This window comes from Aethalodelphis obliquidens, unplaced genomic scaffold (assembly GCF_003676395.1).
Source record: "Aethalodelphis obliquidens isolate GAN/ISIS:26980383/991018 unplaced genomic scaffold, ASM367639v1 scaffold43, whole genome shotgun sequence".
Classification (NCBI taxonomy): Eukaryota; Metazoa; Chordata; class Mammalia; order Artiodactyla; family Delphinidae; genus Aethalodelphis; species Aethalodelphis obliquidens.
The window spans coordinates 11331611-11352097 of record NW_020837987.1 but is presented as its reverse complement, the minus strand read 5'-3'; the positions used below and the strand labels follow the sequence as shown (position 1 = coordinate 11352097).

General features: G+C 45.3%; 1 long non-coding RNA gene and 1 other non-coding gene across 2 annotated transcripts; both read left to right on the top strand.

Moving 5' to 3' along the window:
* The first annotated feature begins 3749 nt into the window (after positions 1 to 3749).
* LOC113606010 (uncharacterized) lies at positions 3750 to 18537 on the top strand. Its single transcript, XR_003427425.1, has 3 exons — positions 3750 to 3857; positions 5111 to 5241; positions 17983 to 18537. It is a non-coding gene; the product is annotated as an uncharacterized LOC113606010 (long non-coding RNA).
* Positions 9331 to 9434, top strand: LOC113606283 (U6 spliceosomal RNA). Its single transcript, XR_003427473.1, has one exon. It is a non-coding gene; the product is annotated as a U6 spliceosomal RNA (small nuclear RNA).
* Positions 18538 to 20487: the final 1950 nt, after the last annotated feature.

The following is a 20487-nucleotide window of genomic DNA, read 5'->3' as shown; positions in this document are numbered from 1 at the left end:
TCTGAGATTCTGGATCATCTTTACTATCATTACTCTGAATTATTTTCAGGTAGCTTGCCTATTTCCTCTTCATGTATTTGGTCTTGTGGGTTTTTACCTTGCTCCTTCATCTGTGATATATTTTTTTGCCATCTCTTTTTTTTTTTTTTTTTTAATGAGTGGGAATGTGTTCCTGTCTTACTGGTCGTTTGGCCTGAGGCTTCCAACTCTGGAGTTTGTAGGCTGTTGGGGAGAGCTGGGTCTTGGTGCTGAGATGAGGAGCTCTGGGAGACCTCACTCAGATGAATATTCCCTGGGGTCTGAGGTTCTCGTTAGTCCAGTGGTTTGGACTCAGAGCTCCCACCACAGGAAATTCGGCCTGACCCCCCAGCTCGTGAACCAAGATCCTACAAGCCACACAGGGCAGCAAAAAAAAAAGAGAGAGAACAATAATAAAGTAAAAAATAAAATTAGGGCTTCCCTGGTGGCGCAGTCGTTAAGAATCTGCCTGCCAATGCAGGGGACACGGGTTCGAGCCCTGGGCTGGGAAGATCCCACATGCCATGGAGCAACTAAGCCTGTGCGCCACAACTACTGAGCCTGTGAGCCTAGAGCCTGTGCTCCGCAACAAGATAAGCCACCGCAATGAGAAGCCCAAGCACCACAATGAAGAGGGGCCCCCACTCGCTGCAACTAGAGAGAGCCCACACACAGCAACAAAGACCCAATGCAGCCAAAAATAAATAAATAAAATAAAAATAAAATTAGAATAGGAAACTAACAGATATGTTAGAAAAAAATAATAATAAAAATATAGATGAAACAACAACCAGAAGGTAAAACAGAACCACAGTAGTAAAAAAGAGGAGGAGAAAAAAAAGAAAAAAAAGTGGAAAAAGGCCTTGGCTGTGGAGGGCAGGGCCTAAGGATGGGCGAGGTTTGGGCCGTGGCTGGGGCCTATACTTAGGACACATAGGGCTGGAAAAGGCTCTGGGGGGTGGGGGTTGGGCTTAGGCTCAACAGAACAGAAGGAGTCCAGCTGTGCCTCCCGCCTCTGGTCTCAGAGGGTGGTGGACCCCAGCTGGGGGCCCAGCAGGCTTCCTGGGCTCGAGTGGGCAGGACAAATGCCCTCTGCTCCTCTCCGGCTCCTCCCATCCAGGAGGGCCTCTCCTGCCTGCCTCTCCTGTTCTCTCCTGGCCTCCCTACTATGCCCCAGGGCCAACCCAGCCCAGAGGGGACCTCTGAGGGCATAGGACCCAGCCAGAGAGCTGGGCAGACTTCCTTGGCCGACTGGGCAGAGGAAACGCTGGGCCTGCTCGCCCCTGATCTAAGCCCCGGAGGGTCCCTCCAGGCGTGGGAACCCCTCCCCCCTCTCAGCCACACCTCAGGGGGGCTGGTCCTGTCCAGTCTCCACTTCTCCTCCCCCCTCAGTCCCCCCACGTCCTACCGGTTCGCTTGGGGGTTCTTCCTGTTTCCTTGGGGACTGGGATCCCTCACCAGCGTCCAGCAGGCGCCCTCCCAAATTGATTTTTAAATTTACTCAACTGAATTTTTATTTAACATCCCAAACAGAAACTCTGTACCCATTAAACAATCATTCCCTATCCCCAGGTCCATGTAACCTCTATTCTACTTTCTGTCTTGATGAATCTGTGTATTCTAGATGCCGTACATAAGATAAATCATACGTATTTGTCTTCTAGTGTCTGGTTTTATTTCACTTAGCATAATGTTTTCAACGTTTGTGCATGTTGCAGCATGTATCAGAATTTTGATCCCTTTTCAGGCTGAATATTATTCCATTGTACGTATATACCACATTTTGTTTATTCATTCATCTGTTGATGGACATTTGGGTTGCTTCCACCTCTTGGCTATTGTGATTAATGCTACTATGAATGTTCGTGTGCAAGTATATGTTTGATTCCCTTCTTTTGATTCTTTGGAGTATAGACCTAGAAGTAGAATTTCTGGATCATACAGTAATTCTATATTTAACTTTTTGAGAAAACTCCATACTGTTCTCCACAGGGACCATCCTACTTACATTCTGATCAGTAATGCACAATTGCAATTTCTCCACATCCTTGCTAATTCTTTTTATTTTCAGTTTTTTTAAATAATTATCATTCTAATAGGAGTGAAGTGGTATCCATTGTGCTCTTGATTTGCATTTCCTTAATAAGCACATTTTTATGGGTTTATTGGTCATGTGCATATCTTCTTTGGAGACATGTCTATTCAAGTCTTTTACCCATATTTGAATTGGGTTATTTGTTTTGTTGTTGTTTAGTTGTGGGTGTTCTTTATATAGTCTAGATATGAATTCCCTGTTTTATATATAATTTGTGAATATTTTCTTCTATTCTGTGGGTCACCTTTTCACTTGTTGACAGTGTCATATGAATGATACACAAAATTCTGAATTTTAATGAAGTCCAATTTATCTATTTTTATTGTTGTCACCTGCGCTTTTGATGTCATATCTGTGAAATCCTTGCAAAACCCAATGTCTTGAAGATTCTCCCCTTATTTTCTACTAATAGTTTTTTTTTTTAACTTTGATTTTTCTCCCATCATCACAATGATTTCTTTTAAGAGTTGTATAGTTTTAGCTCTTACATTAGGTCTTTGATTTGTTTTAAGTTTTGTATATGGTGTAAGGTAAGGGACCAACTTTGGGGGGTTTTTTTGCATATGAATATCCATTACTCCCAGTACCTTTGCTGAAAAGACCATTCTTTTCTCCTTGAATGTTCTTGGCACCCCTGTTGAAAATAATTGACCATATATGTGAGGGCTTATTTCTAGGCTCTCTTATTCTATTCCATTGACCTATCTGTCTGTTCATATGCCAGTACCACATTGTTTTGATTACTGTAGCTTTGTGTCAAGTCTTGAAATTAGAAATTGTGAGTCCTCCAGCTTTGTTCTTTTTCAAGATCGTTTTGCCTATTCAGGGTCCGTTAAGATTCTATATGAAAAAAAAAAGATTCTATATGAATTTTAGGATGTATTTTCTGCAAAAAAAACTCTGCTGGGGGGCTTCCCTGGTGGTGCAGTGGTTGAGAGTCCGCCTGCCGATGCAGGGGACACGGGTTCGTGCCCCGGTCCGCGAAGATCTCACATGCCGTGGAGCGGCTGGGCCCGTGAGCCATGGCTGCTGAGCCTACACGTCCGGAGCCTGTGCTCCACAACGGGAGAGGCCACAACAGTGAGAGGCCCATGTACCGTAAAAAAAACAACAACAACAACTCTGCTGGGATTTTGATAGAGATTGCGTTGAATCTGTAGATCACTTTGGGTAATACTGATTGATATCTTAACAATGTTAAGACTTCCAATCCATGAAAACAGGCTTTCCTTTTATTTATTTGTGTCTTCTTTAATTTCTTTCAGCGATGTTTTATGGTTTTCAGTGTACAAGTTTTTCTGCCTCCTTGGTTATGTTTATTCCTATTTTAAAATTATTTTTGATGCTATTGTAGATGGAATGTTTTCTTAATTTCTTTTTTGGTTTGTTAATTCTTAGTGTATAGAAAACAACTGATCTGTGTGTGTCTGTTTTGAATCTGTAACTTTATGAATTCATTTATTGTTTTAACAAGTTTTTTGTGGAATCTTTAGAGTTTTCTACGTATAAGATCATGTTGTCTGCAAACCCAGTTAATTTTTCTTCTTCTTTTCCAATCTGGATACCTTCCACTACACTTTCTTGCCTAATTGTTCTGTCTAGGACTTCCAGTACTTCGTTAAATAGAAGTGGTAAAGCTGGCATTTTTGTCTTGTTCCTGATCTTAGAGGAAAAGCTTTTGGTCTTTCACCATTGAGTATGATGTCAACTGTGGGCTTTTCATAAAAGGCCTGATTATGTTAAGGTAATTTCCTTCTATTCCTAGTTTGTTGGATATTTTCATCACGAAAAATTTTGAATTTTGTCAAAATTGAGACTTTTTCTGCCTCAGTTGAGATAATCATGTGTTTTTTTCTTCTTTCTGTTACTGTTATTGCATTACATTAATAATTTATAATCTATAAGTAATTAAGTAATTAATATATGCATTTGTCTTTTAAATTCTATAGAAAATTAAAAGTGGGGAACTCCCTGGTGGTCCAGTGGTTAGGGCTTTCACTGCCATAGCCCGGGTTCAATCCCTGGTCAGGGAACTAAGATCCTGCAAGCTGAGTGGCATGGACAAAAACAATAATAATAATAATTTTTAAAAAGTGGAGTTACAATTCTAGATTAAAATAATACTGGCTTTTATATTTGCCAGTGTATTACCTTTATGGGAGGACTTTATATCTTCATATGGCTTCAAGTTACTGTTTAACTTATTTTCATTTCAACCTGAAGGACCCCCTTTAATGTTTCTTGCAGGGCAGGTCTAGTGGTAATGAACTCCTTCAACTTTTGTTTATCTGGGTAAATAGTGATTCCTCTGCTTTAGGGGAGAAAAAGCACAGTGCTTGGAGAGTGGGTGCTGGCATAAAGATTATTTTGAGCTGAAGACATTTGAGAATCAATAAATGTAGGAGAAGCTTTCTCTGAACTCCCCTTATCTACCTAAAAATCGATCCTTAAAAAAAAAAAAAGAACTCACTTGTCAGAAATTGCTTCCCTAGGAGAGCAGACCAGAAGTCGACAGCACAACCCAGACAGATATTGTCACAAACTATCAAATTGCCTATCTGTTCTCCTTAAGGCCCGTTTATCTTCCATAAAAATCATTTGCTCTCCCATAAGTGGTCTCTCTCCCCCTCCCTTTCCCCATGAAGATGGTATATAAGCTTTCAACTCTCACTGCTTTTGAGGGGTACTCTTCTTTTCTGATACAACCATGCACGTGAAATTAATATATTTGGGGAGGGATAATTTGGGATTTACGGATACACACTTTTATATATAAAATAGATAAACAACAAGGACCTACTATTATATATAACACAGGGAACTATATTCAATAACTTGTAATAAACCATAATGGAAAAGAATCTGAAAAAGAATACATATATATATATCAACTGAATCACTTTGCTGTACACCTGAAGCACTATAAACCAACTATACTTCAGTTCTTAAAAATTAATGTTTGTCTGCCTTTTCTCCTGTTAATCTGCCTGTCATCAGTTTAGTTCGCAGACCCAGCCATTGGAGACCCAGGAGAGCAGAAGGCAAGTCTTCCCTCCCCTATGATTTCCAGCAACGGGGATGAGATCTCATTGGCTGGAACATTCTGTCCACTCTGGAGGCAGCAAAAGGTAAGACTTCTTTTCTCTGCGTGGGGTCTGATCAAACCCAGCAGTACAGGTCCCTATGGTATTTCTCCCTTCTAAACTTAGCTGGAGAAAACATTAATATGAACTAGTTTTGGGGGTGTATAGTGATTCCTGTGTTTTTTGTCTTGAGTACTCTGGGTTTTAATTCATCCTTTCCCTGTTTTGATGGTCATTGTGTTCCTTTGCCTGTATGTGTATGTGTATATATATATATATTTTTTTCAGATTCTTTTTTGTTAGAGGTTATTACAAGATATTGAATGTAATTCCTTGTGCTAAAAGTAGGTCCTTGTTGTTTATCTATTTTATATATAGTAATTTGTATTTGTTAATCCCAAACTCCTAATTTATCCCTCCCCCGCCATTTCCCCTTTGGTAACCATAAGTCTGTTCTCATGTCTATAAGTCTGTTTCTGTTTTGTAAATAAGTTCATTTGTATCATTTTCTTAGATTCCACATATAAGTGATATCACATGGTATTTGTCTTTCTCTTTCTGAGGTACTTCGCTTAGTATGATAATCTCTAGGTCCATCCATGTTGCTGCAAATGGCATTCCTTTTTTATGGCTGAGTAATATTCCATTGTATGTATGTACCACATCTTCTTTATCCATTCATCTGTCGTTGGACACTTAGGTGGCTTCCGTGTCTTGGCTATTGTAAATAGTGCTGCTATGAACACTGGGGTGCACGTGTCTTTTCAAATTAGAGTTTTCTCTGGATATATGCCCAGGAGTGGGACTGCTGGATCATATAGTAGCTCTATGGTTTTTTTGAGGAACCTCCATACCGTTCTCCATAGTGGCTACACCAATTTACATTCCCACCAACAGTATAGGAGGGTTCCCTTTTCTCCACACCCTCTCCAGCACTTATTATTTGTAGACTTTTTGATGATAGTTGTCTCTTGTGTTGATTGTCATTAGGAGAATCATAAGGTAGAAGAAAGGTAAAGGTTCTACAAGCCTGGGGTTTGAGCTGGCCTCACAGCCTGGTGAGTTTACAGTTCCCAGACTGGCATCTATCTAGACAAACTTTGCTGTGGGTCACCCATAAAAAAACCAAACCAGATGAAACTCTCCTTTCATCTCCTCTGGTGTCCCGAGAGCTTGGCTTTGTAACCAGTGAGAACACTCTCTCTGGTTTGCCCAGAGTGGGGGCGCGGCTTCCATCAAGTGTCCGGCCAGCAGGGTGTAGGAACCCCAGATGCGAAGTGACAAGCAGTATTTTCTTTCTCTGATGGTGCCAGCTCTCAGGGGAGTTCGTTTTAATTAGGAGTCCGAGCGCATCAGGGGCTGTGCTGCTCTAACCTTGTTGCCTTGTCGTGGTGGGAAAATCCCATCCCAGTCTTGTCTGCTTGTAGTCATAGATTACCAGGTCTGTGACTGGAAGTGTCTCATTTCTGTGGGAGACTGGAGACATGAGTTTTCATGAATATTTTTTACCACCTGTGGCAATAAGGATCTTTGCCTCCTTAAGGGCTATCTTTGGGAGTGGTCTTTTGGATCATGGGAGGTATGTCTTCTGCAACCAGTTTGGGTGATGCCTCTTGGATCCATGGTGAACATTTATTCTAAGCCAGGAAAATTACCTCTGGGTCTTGCCATAAAAAGGCTTATTGGATTGAGTCACTATAAGAATGGATACACCTTTGAAGATCCTACCCATCAATGGTGAGATAAGGGATCCTTTGATTTGGAAAAACATTTACATTTCTAAAAGATTTTAGAGGGAACTTCCCTGGTGGTCCTGTGGTAAAGAATCTGCCTTCCAATGCAGGGGACGTGGGTTCGATCCCTGGTCGGGGAACTAAGATCCTGCATGCCCCAGGGCAACTTAGGCCGGGTACCACAACTACTGAGCCTGCACGCCTCAATGAGAGAGCCGGCGTGCCGCAAACTACAGAGCCCATGCGTGCCCTGGAGCCCATGCGCCACAACTAGAGAAGAGAAAACCCGCAGGCCACAACTAGAGAGAAGCCCGAGCGCAACAAAGAGCCCACGTGCCGAAACTAAGACCCGAAGCAGCCAAAAAAAAAAAAGATTTTAGAGACCTCTCATCCTATATAAATGTCCTATTGTTACCAAGATCAAATTGATAGAGGGACACAAAAGAGCATTCTGGCTAACCTTAGGGACTCCTTTAACAAGAGTAAAAAACAGAAATCAGACTTAGAACAAAAATGAAAATCCACAGCCCCCCATAAATTCCCCTTTTCCACCCTCCTATATGCCCCTTTATAACCAACTCCCTGTCGCTGACCCTCCAGAAGATCTTTGGATCTCTGGGTCCCTGCCCCAAATCCCCCTCCCCAAATCTAATCTCACCTCCTCAGCAAATTCCTTTAATTCCTAAAACTCCTCCAACCTCCCCAGAAAAATCTCTCAAACACCCAGCTGCGAGCATTAAGTTCCCTTTCCCTGCGAGGATTCCAGAAAGCACTCTGGCAGGATCCTCCAGGCCTGGGGGATGTAGGTTATTTATGTAAATACTGAGGCTGAGGAAGAAAACCTGGCAGAGGCTCCAGGATCTGTCTTGCCGTCTCTGGCCATCAGGAGTACTTCCCAGGGCTCTATAATCAAAACCCATCAGCTTCAGGCTTTCCCAGGCAAAGGGCTTGGTGAATGTATCCTGGACCCCCAACACAAAGAGTTCACGTGCCCTGGACACCAGTAGATCTTTTAAACTACAAAGCCCCTTTACTCTCACTTTCAGAAGATCCTGCCAAATGGTGAGAGGAGCTAGAAAGATTAGTGGGCATTTATAACCCTGCTCACAGGGGCAGCTTGTAAGGGGCGTTCTTTCCACCTGTGATTATACTATAGCTATACGCCAAGATCTCCTGGAGAAAACTCCCCACACCGGGGAAACTGGTGGCCGATCCTTCCCAGGCCCTCCTGCAAATGACCAGGAAATGATGCAGGTAGAGGCTGATAGGAATGATGCTGAAGGCCTTTCCTCCAAAGGTCAACTGGTTCTGGGTTGAATTGTGCGCTCAGAAAGAAGACGAACATCCCCAGATCTCTGTGGAAGGTGTTACGCAGACTTTTCAAAGACACACTGCACCAAACCCAAAAGCCCCAGGACACAGAAATATTTTGATTTCTGTTTTAGTTGGAAATTTTCTCCCTGATATAAAGAGGCAAATCCAAAATCGTGCAGTTGGGATGGACAATCTCTCAATGTTATTACAGAGACTGCAAAATAGCCTTCAGGAAAGCAGGAGGAAAGAGCAATTAAAATCAACAGTCCTTGCCTTTGTCCCAAGACAACTGCACATTGTGTAAAAAGCCAGGCATTGGGAAAGCAGTTGTCCTGAACTTCAAATAAAGGAAAGCTTAAAAAGCAATCATCCAGGGGACTTCCCTGGGACTAACCCTGGCTCAGTGGTTAAGAATTCGCCTGCCAACGCAGGGGACACGGGTTCGAACCCTGGTCCAGGAAGATCCCACATGCTGCGGAGCAACTAAGCCCATGTGCCACAACTGAGACTGTGCTCTACAGCCTGCGAGCCACAACTACCGAGCCCGCGTGCCACGACTACTGAAGCCCGCACGCCTAGAGCCCATGCTCCGCAACAAGAGAAGCCACCGCAATGAGAAGCCCGCACACCACAACAAAGAGTAGCTCCCACTCGCCTCAACTAGAGAAAGCCCGCACACAGCAACGAAGACCTAACACAGCCAAAAAAACAACAACAAAAAGCAATCATCCCAGAACACCAAGCCCTCAGAGGGTCCGTTCTCCCCCTTCTGGGGGCAATTCCCCATCAAGGACAAGGTCAGTCTATCCTCAGTCACACCCCAGCACCCAACATTTAACTTAAGATAGGGGATCAGGGGACTTCTCTGGTGGTCCAGTGGGTGAGACTCCATGCTCCCAATGCAAGGGTCCCGGGTTCGATCGCTGGCTGGGGAACTAGATCCTGCATGCATGCCACAACTAAGAAGCCTGCATGCCGTAACTAAAGATCCCGTGTGCTGCAAACCCAGCACAGCCTAAATAAATAAATGAATATTTTTTAAAAAGATAGAGGATCGGGAATTGGATTTCTTTTTTAAAAAATTTATATGCTCACTTCGGCAGCACATATACTAAAATTGGAACGATACAGAGATTAGCATGGCCCCTGCACAAGGATGACACACAGATTTGTGAAGTGTTCCGTATTTTTTCACTTTGTTATAAAGCAGAAACTAACACAGCATTGTAAAGCAATTATACTCCAATAAAGATGTTTAAAATTTTTTATTTATTTTAGTATTTGTACAAGGGGGTAAATCCGTAAACTCTTGCCACCCCTCTCCACCCGAGTCCCTAATCCAGCCGCTATCCTCACATCAGCCCCCGCTGCCGCAGCCTGGTTTACAGGGATTGACCTCTGCTCAGCTTTCTTTCCCCCGCTGTTGACTCCTCACTCACAATTTCTCTCTGCAATTACGTTTCAAGGGAGACGATTAACATGGTCTCATGTACCTCAGGGATGTTGGGTGTCTTCCTCTATTATCTTCCCAAGTCCTCACAGTTGACTTCGCTTTGTAGCCGTTACCCTGGGCCCCATCCCTGCTCAAGACATGGGTGGTCTCTTACTCTGTAACTAGACGAGCATGGTGACCAGACAGACCCTCTCGTTCTCCTTAGGGCACTCACTAGACAAGACCAGAAAGCTTTCAGATCTACGTTTCAGTGGCTGCTAACCACTGCCACCTACTCAGGACAGGAGTTATTGCAGGGGACTCACAAAACTCACCCCAAAACGCCTTAAATCCCTTCTGTCCATCCCTCTCCCCGAATCAAAAAAGCAGCCGTGTAAATCCCTGACACACCTGGCTACTGCCGCCAACGGATTCCTATTTTTGCTGCCCTTGTTCAAGCTTTACTTGCCCTCCTTCCAGATGCTACCTGGAGCCCACGTCCTGGCCCTCGGAAGCATGAACCTCCTCTGAAACTGTTTTCTTGTAACTGAAGCATAGCTGATTTACAATGTTGTGTTAGTTTCAAGTGTACAGAAGAGTGATTCAGTTATACATATACTTACATATCTATTCTTTTTCAGATTCTTTTCCCTTATAGGTTATTACAAAATCCCTGTGCTGTACCATAGGTCTTTGTTGGCTGTCTATTTTAGACATACTAGTGTGTTTATGTTAATTTCTAAACTCCTAATTTATCCCCCCGCTTTCCCTTTGGTAACCATAAGTTTGTTTTCTATGTCTGTGGGTCTATCTCTCTTTTGTATGTAAGTTCATTTGTATTATTTTTTTAGATTCCTCATATAAGTGATATCATATATTTGTCTTTCTCTGTCTGACTTACTTCACTCAGTATGACAATCTCTAGGTCCATCCATGTTGCTGCAAATGGCATTATTTCGTTCTTTTTTATGGCTGAGTAATATTCCATTGCATATATATATATATATATATATATATATACCACATCTTCTTTATCCATTCCTCCGTTGATGGACATTTAGGTTGCTTCCATATCTCAGCTATTGTAAATAGTGCTGCAGTGGACATCAGTCCCCTGAAACTTTAAAATGGTCATTGTCTACACCCCCAGCTCTTGGCTGACCTCATTTTGACAAAGCTTTTCACCTCTATTGCTATGAAGATGGTGGAATTGCTGTAGGTATTTTAGGACAACTTTTGGCTTCTCAGATAAGTCCCGTAGCGTATTTCCCAGGTCAGTTAGACCCTGTGGCATCTGGCACGGCCCCCTGAGCCACCACCCTCACACGGGGCTCCCCAGTTCCCTCTGCTCCCCCTGCTGTTCCTATGACACAGCCCCTGTCTACACAGTTGGCCCTAGGAACCCACCCCACCATCCTCTTCGAAGCATCGCTGTAACACTTTAAACCCGTTTGCGCTACTGTCCCTCCCTGGTGTTGGAGAGCCCCACGCCATCCACCCGATTGCCCTGCAGCTAAAGAAACGGTCTCAAAGCCATAAGAGCACCTCTTAGACACCCCCTCAGACAACCCGGACTTCTATTTTGCGATGGCTCCCGTAGATGAAATTCCCGGGGATACCTGATCACCAGTCGTGCCCGAATTTCCCCACATGAAATGCTGGAGGTATATGCTTCGCCCACTGTAAAGTCAGCCCAAGCAGCCCAGCTCATAGCTCTTCCTAGAGCTTGCAAACAGGCAGTACATACGCCGACTCCAGATACGCTTTTGGAGTCTGCTGCGCTGCTGGCGCACGTGGAAATCCCACGGATTCTTATTAACCTCTGCTGGTACCCCGACTGCCAACGGGGATATCACTGCTGCCCTATTACGGTCTAATTGACCTCCCTGCTAAAATCACTGCTGTCCTCCGTGGAGCCCACACCGTGGAGACTGACACTCCATCTCCAGGGATGAACAGAGGCCATAAGCGTGCTAAACGCCCCACCCCCCGCACCCCTTCTCCACCCAATGTCTAAACCTGCCTTTATCCCCGACCGATATTATCAGTTAGTCAGGTAAGTGCCCCACACACTGAAAAAGACAAACGGCTACAAAAGGGTGCCAGACGGTATGTCCTGAGGATGTAACGTAGGGCATGGTGCCCGTAGTTCAGAATACCGCATCGCATATTTGAAAGCGGCCGAGAGAGTAGATCTTACAACTCTTTATCACAAGGAAAAAAATTGTTTTTTAACTATGTATGGTGACGAATGTTAACTAGACTTACTGTGATCATTTCACAATATATACAAATACCGAATCACTATGTTGTGCACGCGAAACTAATATAATGTCGTATGTCGGGACTTCCCTGGCGGTCCAGCGGTTAAGACTCCGCGCTTCCCCTGCAGGGGGCCCGGGTTCGATCCCTGGTTGGGGAACTAAGATCCCACAGGCCGAGATGCAGCCAGAAAGAAAAAAGTCAATTACACCTCAATTTTTAAAAAAATGAACCAAACATTCACTAGCGGATTATACACTGGGCCAAATGGACTTCCAGTGGCCCCCCCCCCCCCCACCTTTCTTTTTCTTTTTTTATTGAGCTATGATTGGACCTGCTGGCTGCCTTATCTCCCGTTAGGTGGAACCTGAGTGCAGACGGGCGGCAACAAAGCAACTAAAGGACAATGGGCTCCGCCCGGCATCCATAAAATTTCTAAGCAAAGTATTTCCTGATGTGCCGTTCGGGACTCTCTGCAGGTCCCTGGAGAACAGCTTATCTCAGGAAATCCTCCAAGGTCCACAGTGACCCTTGCACTGTCCCACACACGTTCCATACGTTGACCTCCGGCTTCAAGCTATTTCTGCTGTTTGCTGATTGCATGTTTACTGGAGGGGCTGGAGGTTATCCAACTAGATGTGCTGATGCTATGATGGTGGAAAAGAAGGGAAGAACTGAGATTATCCCTCAGTTTGGTATTCCTCTGTGGCTGGAATCAGACTAAGGAACGGTGGAAATAAATACATAAATAAATTTACAGCAGAAACAAGCTGCTTGCTTTGCACAAACTCTGGGATGCTCCCTAAAATGTCATACCTTGTAACATCCTCAATCATCATCCTCAACCATCTAGAATGGTGAGTCCTTTCCAGAAGGTTTCAAAATTTACTTTTCTGGGACCTCCCTGGTGGCACAGTGGTTAAGAATCCGCCTCCCAATGCAGGGGACGTGGGTTCGATCCCTGGTCTGGGAAGATCCCCCATGCCGCGGAGCAACTAAGCCCGTGCACCACAACTACTGAGCCTGCGCTCTAGAGCCCGCGAGCCTCAACTACTGAGCCCACGTGCTGCAACTACTGAAGCTCGCGCGCCTAGAGCCCGTGCTCCACAACAAGAGAAGCCACCGCAGTGAGAAGCCCGGGCACCGCAACGGAGAGTAGCCCCCGCTCACCACAACTAGAGAAAGCCTGCGTGCAGCGACAAAGACCCAACTCAGCCAAAAATAAATTAAAGTATATATTAAAAAATGTACTTTGCCCAGATCTATCAGAGGAATCACTATCTATGGCAGCTATGGCTTTATGAACTGCATGTACGTTGAAAATTTCTTGTCACTATCTATGGCAGCTATGGCTTTATGAACTGTATGTACATTGAAAATCTGTTGTTTCGTGTAGCCTCCTTCATGAATTACTTAGCTAGATCTTCTGGGTAACTTGCTGCAGCTTCTCCATCAGCACTTGCTGCTTCACTTTGCACCTTTAGGTTACGGAGGCGGCTTCTTTCCTTAAACCTCAGGAACCAACCTCTGCTGGCTTCAGACTTCTCTTCTGCAGCTTCCTCACCTCTCTCAGCCGTCACAGAATTCAAGGGAGTTAGGGCCTTGCTCTGGAGGAGGCTTTCGCTGAAGGGAATGTTGTGGCCGGTGTGCTCTTCTATCCAGACCACTCACACTTTCTCCGTCTCAGCAATAAGGCTGTTTGGCTTTCTTATCATTCGCGTGTTCACTGGAGTAGGACTTTTCATTTCCTTCAAGAACTTTTCCTTTGCAATCGCAACTTGGCTAAACCGTTCAGCAAGACAGGCCAAGCTTTCGGCCTATCTTGGCTTTCAACATGCCTCCATTAAGCTTAATCCTTTCTAGCTTTTTTTTCCTTTTTTTTGGCCTCACCACGTGGCTTGTGGGATCTTAGTTCCCCGACCAGGAATTGAACCCCTGCCCGTTGCAGTGCAAGTGCGGAGTTCTAACCACTGGACCGCCAGGGAAGTCCCCTCTAGCTTCTGATGTTAAGTGAGAGACACGTGACTCTTCCTTTCATTTGAACACTTTAGAGGTTCCTGTAGGGTTAGTAATTGGCCTAATTTCGATATTGTTGTGTCTCAGGGAACAGGGAGGCCCGAGGAGAGGGAGAAAGACAGAGGAAGGGCCGGTCGGTGAAGCAGTCAGAACACACACAGTATTTATCAATTAAGTTCGCCGTCTTACAGACGGGTGCCGCTCCTGGCACCCCAAAAATAATTACAATAGTGACATCAAGGATCGCTGAGCACAGATCATCATAGCAAATAGAGCATTAATGAAAAAGTTTGAAATATTGCAAGAATTACTGACCCAGAGACACGAAGCGAGCAAGTGCTGTTGGAAAAATGGCGCCAACAGACCGGCTCCACGCAGGGTTGCCACAAACCTTCAGTTTGTAAAAATGCAGCACCTGTGAAGTGCAGTAGAGCAAAGTGCAATAAAAGAGGTCTACCTGTGTTCTTGGAGCATGTTGTTGACAGGCTGCCACCGATCAACATGCCTCGTCCTCCTTCTGACCAGGAGATCCAGTGTATGTCAAGGTTTTAGAAGAAAGCACTGCTATCACCTCGCTGGGAAGGATCTCGCGAGTATTGCTGACCACCTGCTCTGCCATCACAATAAAAGAGAGATCCTGCTGGATTCCCAGGAAACGTGCCAAACTAGACCCAGGTCAGCACTCCCAGGTCAGCAAGCCCATCCCTACAGATGATGACCTCCAACGAAAAAGTTCCGGAGCCAGTTCCCCGGCTCCTGCAGCTGACGGTGCCCAGAAGGAGACAGCTGCTTCCCAAGATCACAGATCAAGAACTTCATCTTCACTTTTTCGGTTTTTCTTTCCTCTTCCTTTGAACCCCCCCTCCCAGGACAGCAGGAAAACAAAACAAAACTCCTTTGACAATTTAAACGAAAGTTTCTCCTTTTCTCCCATTTATTGAAAGGCTGATGGGAAGTGGCTTGCCTCCATCGGTCCTATTCTGTCTCTGTTCATGCATCATGGCTCTCTTTCAAACTGTATCTTACTCCTATCCACTCTGACTGCTTTTTCCGTAGGTCAAGGACAAACTAGCAGCCCCGTGCACCCATCTTCCAAATCATGGCCATGTTAATGAATCAGTCTGATTGCTGGTTATGTCATAGTCTAGTCAAGAGGGACTTTCCTGGTGGACCAGTGGTTAAGACTTTGTGCTTCCACTGCAGGGGGCATGGGTTGGATCCTGGTCAGGGAACTAAGATTCTGCATGCCGTGCAGCGTGGCCAAAAAAATCTAGTCGAGAAAAGGAACCTGACCCAGTTTTCATTCTGCCAATATGATCACCTGATGAACTAACTACGGAAGATGGATGAACTAAAGGATATGGTATCCATGACCCCAAAACACCCCAACTCCATCTCCCTCACTGGTGAGTTCATTGGGCTCGGAAATCCCTCTATGGCAGCTCAAGGTCTATCTCTTGCTCGGGTAAAAACATTGGAAAAGGGACTTCCCTGCTGGTGCGGTGGTTGAGAATTCACCTGCCAATGCAGGGGACGCGGGTTCGATCCCTGGTCCGGGAAGATCCCACATGCCGCGGAGCAACTAAGCCCGTGTGCCGCAACTACTGAGCCTGCGCTCCAGAGCCCGCGAGCCACAACCGCTGAGTCTGTGTGCCACAACTACTGAAGCCCACATGCCTAGAGCCCATGCTCTGTAACAAGAGAAGCCACCGCAATGAGAAGCCCACGCACCACAACAGAGAATAGCCCCCGCTCGCTGCAACTAGAGAAAAGCCCGCGCGCAGCAATGAAAACCCAATGCAGCCAAAAATAAATAAAAAATTTTTTAAAAATCATTGGAAAGGAACTTGTCCCTTTGCTGTGTCAACAGGCGTGATGCTAGACCAGAGGTGACCTGTTAAGGTAATAAGGCGACCAAACCCTGTGGTTTGATTCTAGAGGCAACGTCCTCAAACCACTCACAGAGGGCATAAGTGTTTCTAGCACTAACGCTAGTGACAAAAACTGTGAGATCACCAAAAGTTTCTGTTGGTTCACAGGCCACCCATGAACGACCCGGAGGAGCCCAGCTGTTCCCATGATCAGGCTGCCTGACACAACCAGTTATCTATGGGGAAACCCCAAATCTGGACTCACTTGCTCAGGTGACAAAGCCAAGCCTTACAGTTGCCAAAGCTGGACTGCTGGCCTCCCAGACCAGATATTCTGCAACCTGTCCTGCTCTTAAAACCACGAAGCCTAGGGTTTAAAAACCCACAACAGAAACTGGTGACTCACAGAAAGTCTAGAGCTCGTCTAACAGAGCAGTAGCTAAGGGAATAGCTTGTTATAAACCCCTCTGCTTGTAATACAACAAAACTGGCTGAAACTAGATGCAAGCAACATGGCTGATGGGAGTCTGCACAGAACAGACTTGCTGTTGGATGGGTGACCTTCTGACATCACAGCCCCAAATTCTCCCAAATTTGCTCTCGCATCAAATGAAGAAGAATGTAGCTTAGATACGCCTGCACAGAACACCGATTACCTCACCTTCTCCCTCCCTCCCATCCCCTTTCCCCCGCCTAAGACCACCCTGCTTCTTTGGCCCATCAATATCCCGAGCCCCTCGCCTTTGGGCAGGCGGATTTGAGATCTGCTCTCCCCACCTGCTCGCTTGGCTGCCTTGGGAGGAGAATAACCCCTTCTGTGCTGCAAACCGCGGCACCTCCGTGTTTGGCTTGCTGTGTGTTGGGCAGATGAACCTGGTCTGGCAACACTCTTGCAAGTGGACAGAAGCACGTGGAGAATGGAGGTGTCCAGGTGGTGATATGCCCAAAGGACAAAGGTTGTGAACCTCCCCGATCCTAGGGAACTGTAGGTTTTACTCTGACCCTGTTGGTGAACCACACTGACCTTTTTCTCTCCTGTGGTGACAAGGTATCTTCCTAACTAAGTGGTCAGGACAGTGTGACTCGGATACCGGGTTCCCTCCATCGCCAGGCTGTCCACCTTAAATGCCAGCAAATTACAGATGTGTGCTCCTTCGTTCACAAAGACGAGAAGACATAGAAAATCCACGTGTGTATGGCCGGGATAGTTTCAGTGGTGAGAGTCTTATTTCCAACTTTGGGGAAAAGTTGGAAAAGGCGATCCTGACTCTTCCATGGTCATAGAACAGGAGTTCGATAGCATATGCAGACATTGCAAGTGCTCCAGTCAGAAGGTAATAGTTTAGCCTCTGTTGTATCCCCAAATTGTCCCACCCTGGGTACACTGACTGCAAGCAAGGAGGAGCTTGTGAAATCATTGGCAGAAAATGCTGCCTTTATGTGAATCCGACAGGACAAACAGTGTCTAGTTTATACCTTTTAAAAGAGAAGATAGGGGACTTCCCTGGCGGCCCAATGGTTAAGACTCCGCACTTCCATTGCAGGGGGCAGGGGTTTGATCCCTGGTGGGGGAACTAAGATCCCACATGCTGCGGGGCATCTAAGCCCACGTGCCACAACTACTGAGCCGGCACACCTCAACTAGAGAGCCCCGCGTGCCGCAAACTACAGAGCCTGCGCGCCACAACTAGAGAGAAGCCTGCGTGCCGCAAAAGATCCCACATGCAGCAATGAAGATTCCGCGTGCCACAACTAAAGACCTGACGCAGCCAAAATAATAATAATAATAAACATTAAAAAAAAAGAGAGAGAGTAAAGATAGGGGACTTCCCTGGTGGTCCAGTGGTTAAGCCACCGCGCTTCCACTGCAGGGGGAGCGGGTTTGATCTCGGGTCGGGAAACTAAGATCCCGCATGTGGCACTGTGTGGCCAAAAAATAAAAAAGAAAGAAAGAAAGAAGATGAACACTCTCCATCAATTAAATGAGTCTCAGCCATTTTATTGGACTGACCTGCTCCCCAGACTGGGAGGCTGCTTTCCTGGGATGTGGGGAAGCATTCTTCTCTGCTCTTTGTTTATTCTCATTCTAATCTATGTTTGTATCTCACTTTGCAGATCTCTTGCCACTCAACTGCTAACCTGAATCTTCTCTCCACAGCCAACCACTCAACTTTTAATATGTGAATCTCCGGACAAAGCTTCAGATGGGGGAAATTTAGGGGATCAAAATATGCCATATTTGCATGAGGACTGTTTTGAGGTGAAGACATTTGAGAATCAACAAATGCAGAGGCTTTCTCTGAACTTCCTATACCTGTCTAAAATTAGATCCTCTTCAAAAAAAAAACGGAATTGTCATAAATTGCCTCTCTGGGAATTTCATCAACCAGGGAAGATTGACTCTTATCCCAGGAGAGGAGCCTAGAAGTTGGCACCAAATCTAGACAAACATTGACACAAACTCTCATTTCTCCCATCTGTTCTCCTAAGGGCCCATTTATCTTCTGTAAAAATCACTTTCTCTCCCATATGTGACCTCTCTTCCCCTCCCTTTCCCCTATTAAGATGGTAGGTAAACTCTCAGATTTCACTGTTTTGGGGAGGGTACTCACTATTTTTTTTGTATGATACCCCTGTGCACATAAAATTGAAAATTCATAAATCTGTATGACTTTTCTCTTGTTAATCTGCCTGTTGTCAGTTTAGTTCACAGACCCGGCCACTGAACCTTAGAGGGTAGAAGGAAGTCCCTCCTCCCCTACAGTAGTGTCAGATTCCCCAACCTCCCCAACACACACATAATTTATGCCACAAAAAAAAAAAAAAGAGAGATTTAAAAGACTGCCTGATCAAATTGTTGCAGGCAAGATCTACTTACTGATGGATGCTAAAATTAGTGGGCAAAAGTTTGAGGAGAAACAGGACATTTGCATAGTCTCAAAGTATCTCCCACAAGACATTTGTCAATTACAATGGAAAAACAGTAATCTCACACTGGAGAAACCCAGCAGACACCACCTTAACCAAGTAATCAAGGTTAATATCACTTATAATAAGACACAGCTACATCATGCACCCTCAATATAACACACCAAGGAGCAAAACATCACTTTTGGGGTATTCTTGACAAAAATGCACATTGTCAATATAATCATGAAGGAACCGCGGACAAACCCAAACTGAGGGATGTTCTACAAAATAACTGATCGATATCCTTTAAAAGTGCCAAGGTTGGGACTTCCCTGGTGGTCCAGTGGTTAAGACTTTGCCTTCCAATGCAGGGGGTGTGGGTACAATCCCTGGTTGGGGAGCTAAGATCCCACATGCCTCGCGGCACTTTGCCTTCCAATGCAGGGTGTGTGGGTTCAATCCCTGGTTGGAGAGCTAAGATCCCACATGCTTCGCAGCCAAAAAAACTAAAACATAAAGCAGAAGCAATCTTGTAACAAATTCAATCAAGACTTTAAAAATGGTCCACATCAAAAAAAAAAAAAAAAGTGCCAAGGCCATGGAAGATAAGGATTGGGGGACACTCAGGAGGAAGAACCACTAAATGCAGTGTTGGATCCTGGATTGGTTTCTGGAACAGAAAAAAGGACATTAAAGGGAAAACTGCTAAAATTCAAATAAGGTCTGTCATTGAGTTACTGGTTTTGTACCAATGTTAATTTCCTGCTTTTGATAGTTGGACTTTAGTTATGTGAGATGCTAATATTAGGGGAAGCTGAGTAAAGGGTTATATGGGTATCTCAGTCCAATTTTTGCAATTTTCCCATAATAATTTCCCCAAAAAAAGTTTAAGAAAAAGACTGCCTCATGAAATAAGCGCTAATTTCCTTCACCTAAAAAGGCACCTTCTAGAATGAGGAGTGGGAGAGGAAAATATTAAGTTGTGGGGCACTTGAGAAAAGCTCCCAGAACTCTGCCTGCTTCCACGGGATACCAGGAGCATCCCTGGCAGCCCGACTTTTTTTTTTTTTTTTTAGCAGCGAAAGCACCAAATCCTAACCACTAGACCACCAGGGAACTCCCAGCCCAACTTTCAATCAAAAAGCCCTGAGCTAGAATGTGATGTGAGGCAACGATCTTTATTGGTGTGGCAGCCACTTTCCACAGAAAGCCATCAATGAACACTTCCCTGGGACTCAGCCCCTGTGAAGCCCTTCCCATTAGAATCTGGCCTTGGCCGTGAGGTTTGCTTTGACCACTAGCACGAGATGGAAATGACTGTAATTTCCGAGGCTGGCCTTAAAGTACCTACATCAATCTGCTTTCCATACACTTGGAAACCTGAAACCTAGGTGCCACCTGGAGGAGCCCCAAGGAGGAGACTGAGGTGGGCCCCAGCTAAGCTTCCAGCCAAGAACCATGTGAGTGAGCCATTTTGGACATTTAAAGGCTAGTTAAGGGAATTCCCTGGTGGCACAGTGGTTAAGAATCCGCCTGCCAATGCAGGGGACACTGGTTTGAGCCCTGGTCCAGGAAGATCCCATATGCCGCGGAACAACTAAGCCCATGAGCCACAACTACTGAGCCTGCGCTCCAGAGCCTGTGAGCCACAACTACTGAGCCCGCGTGCCACAACTACTGAAGCCTGTGCGCCTAGAGCCCATGCTCCACAACGAAGAGTAGCTCCCGCTCACCGCAACTAGAGAAAGCCCGC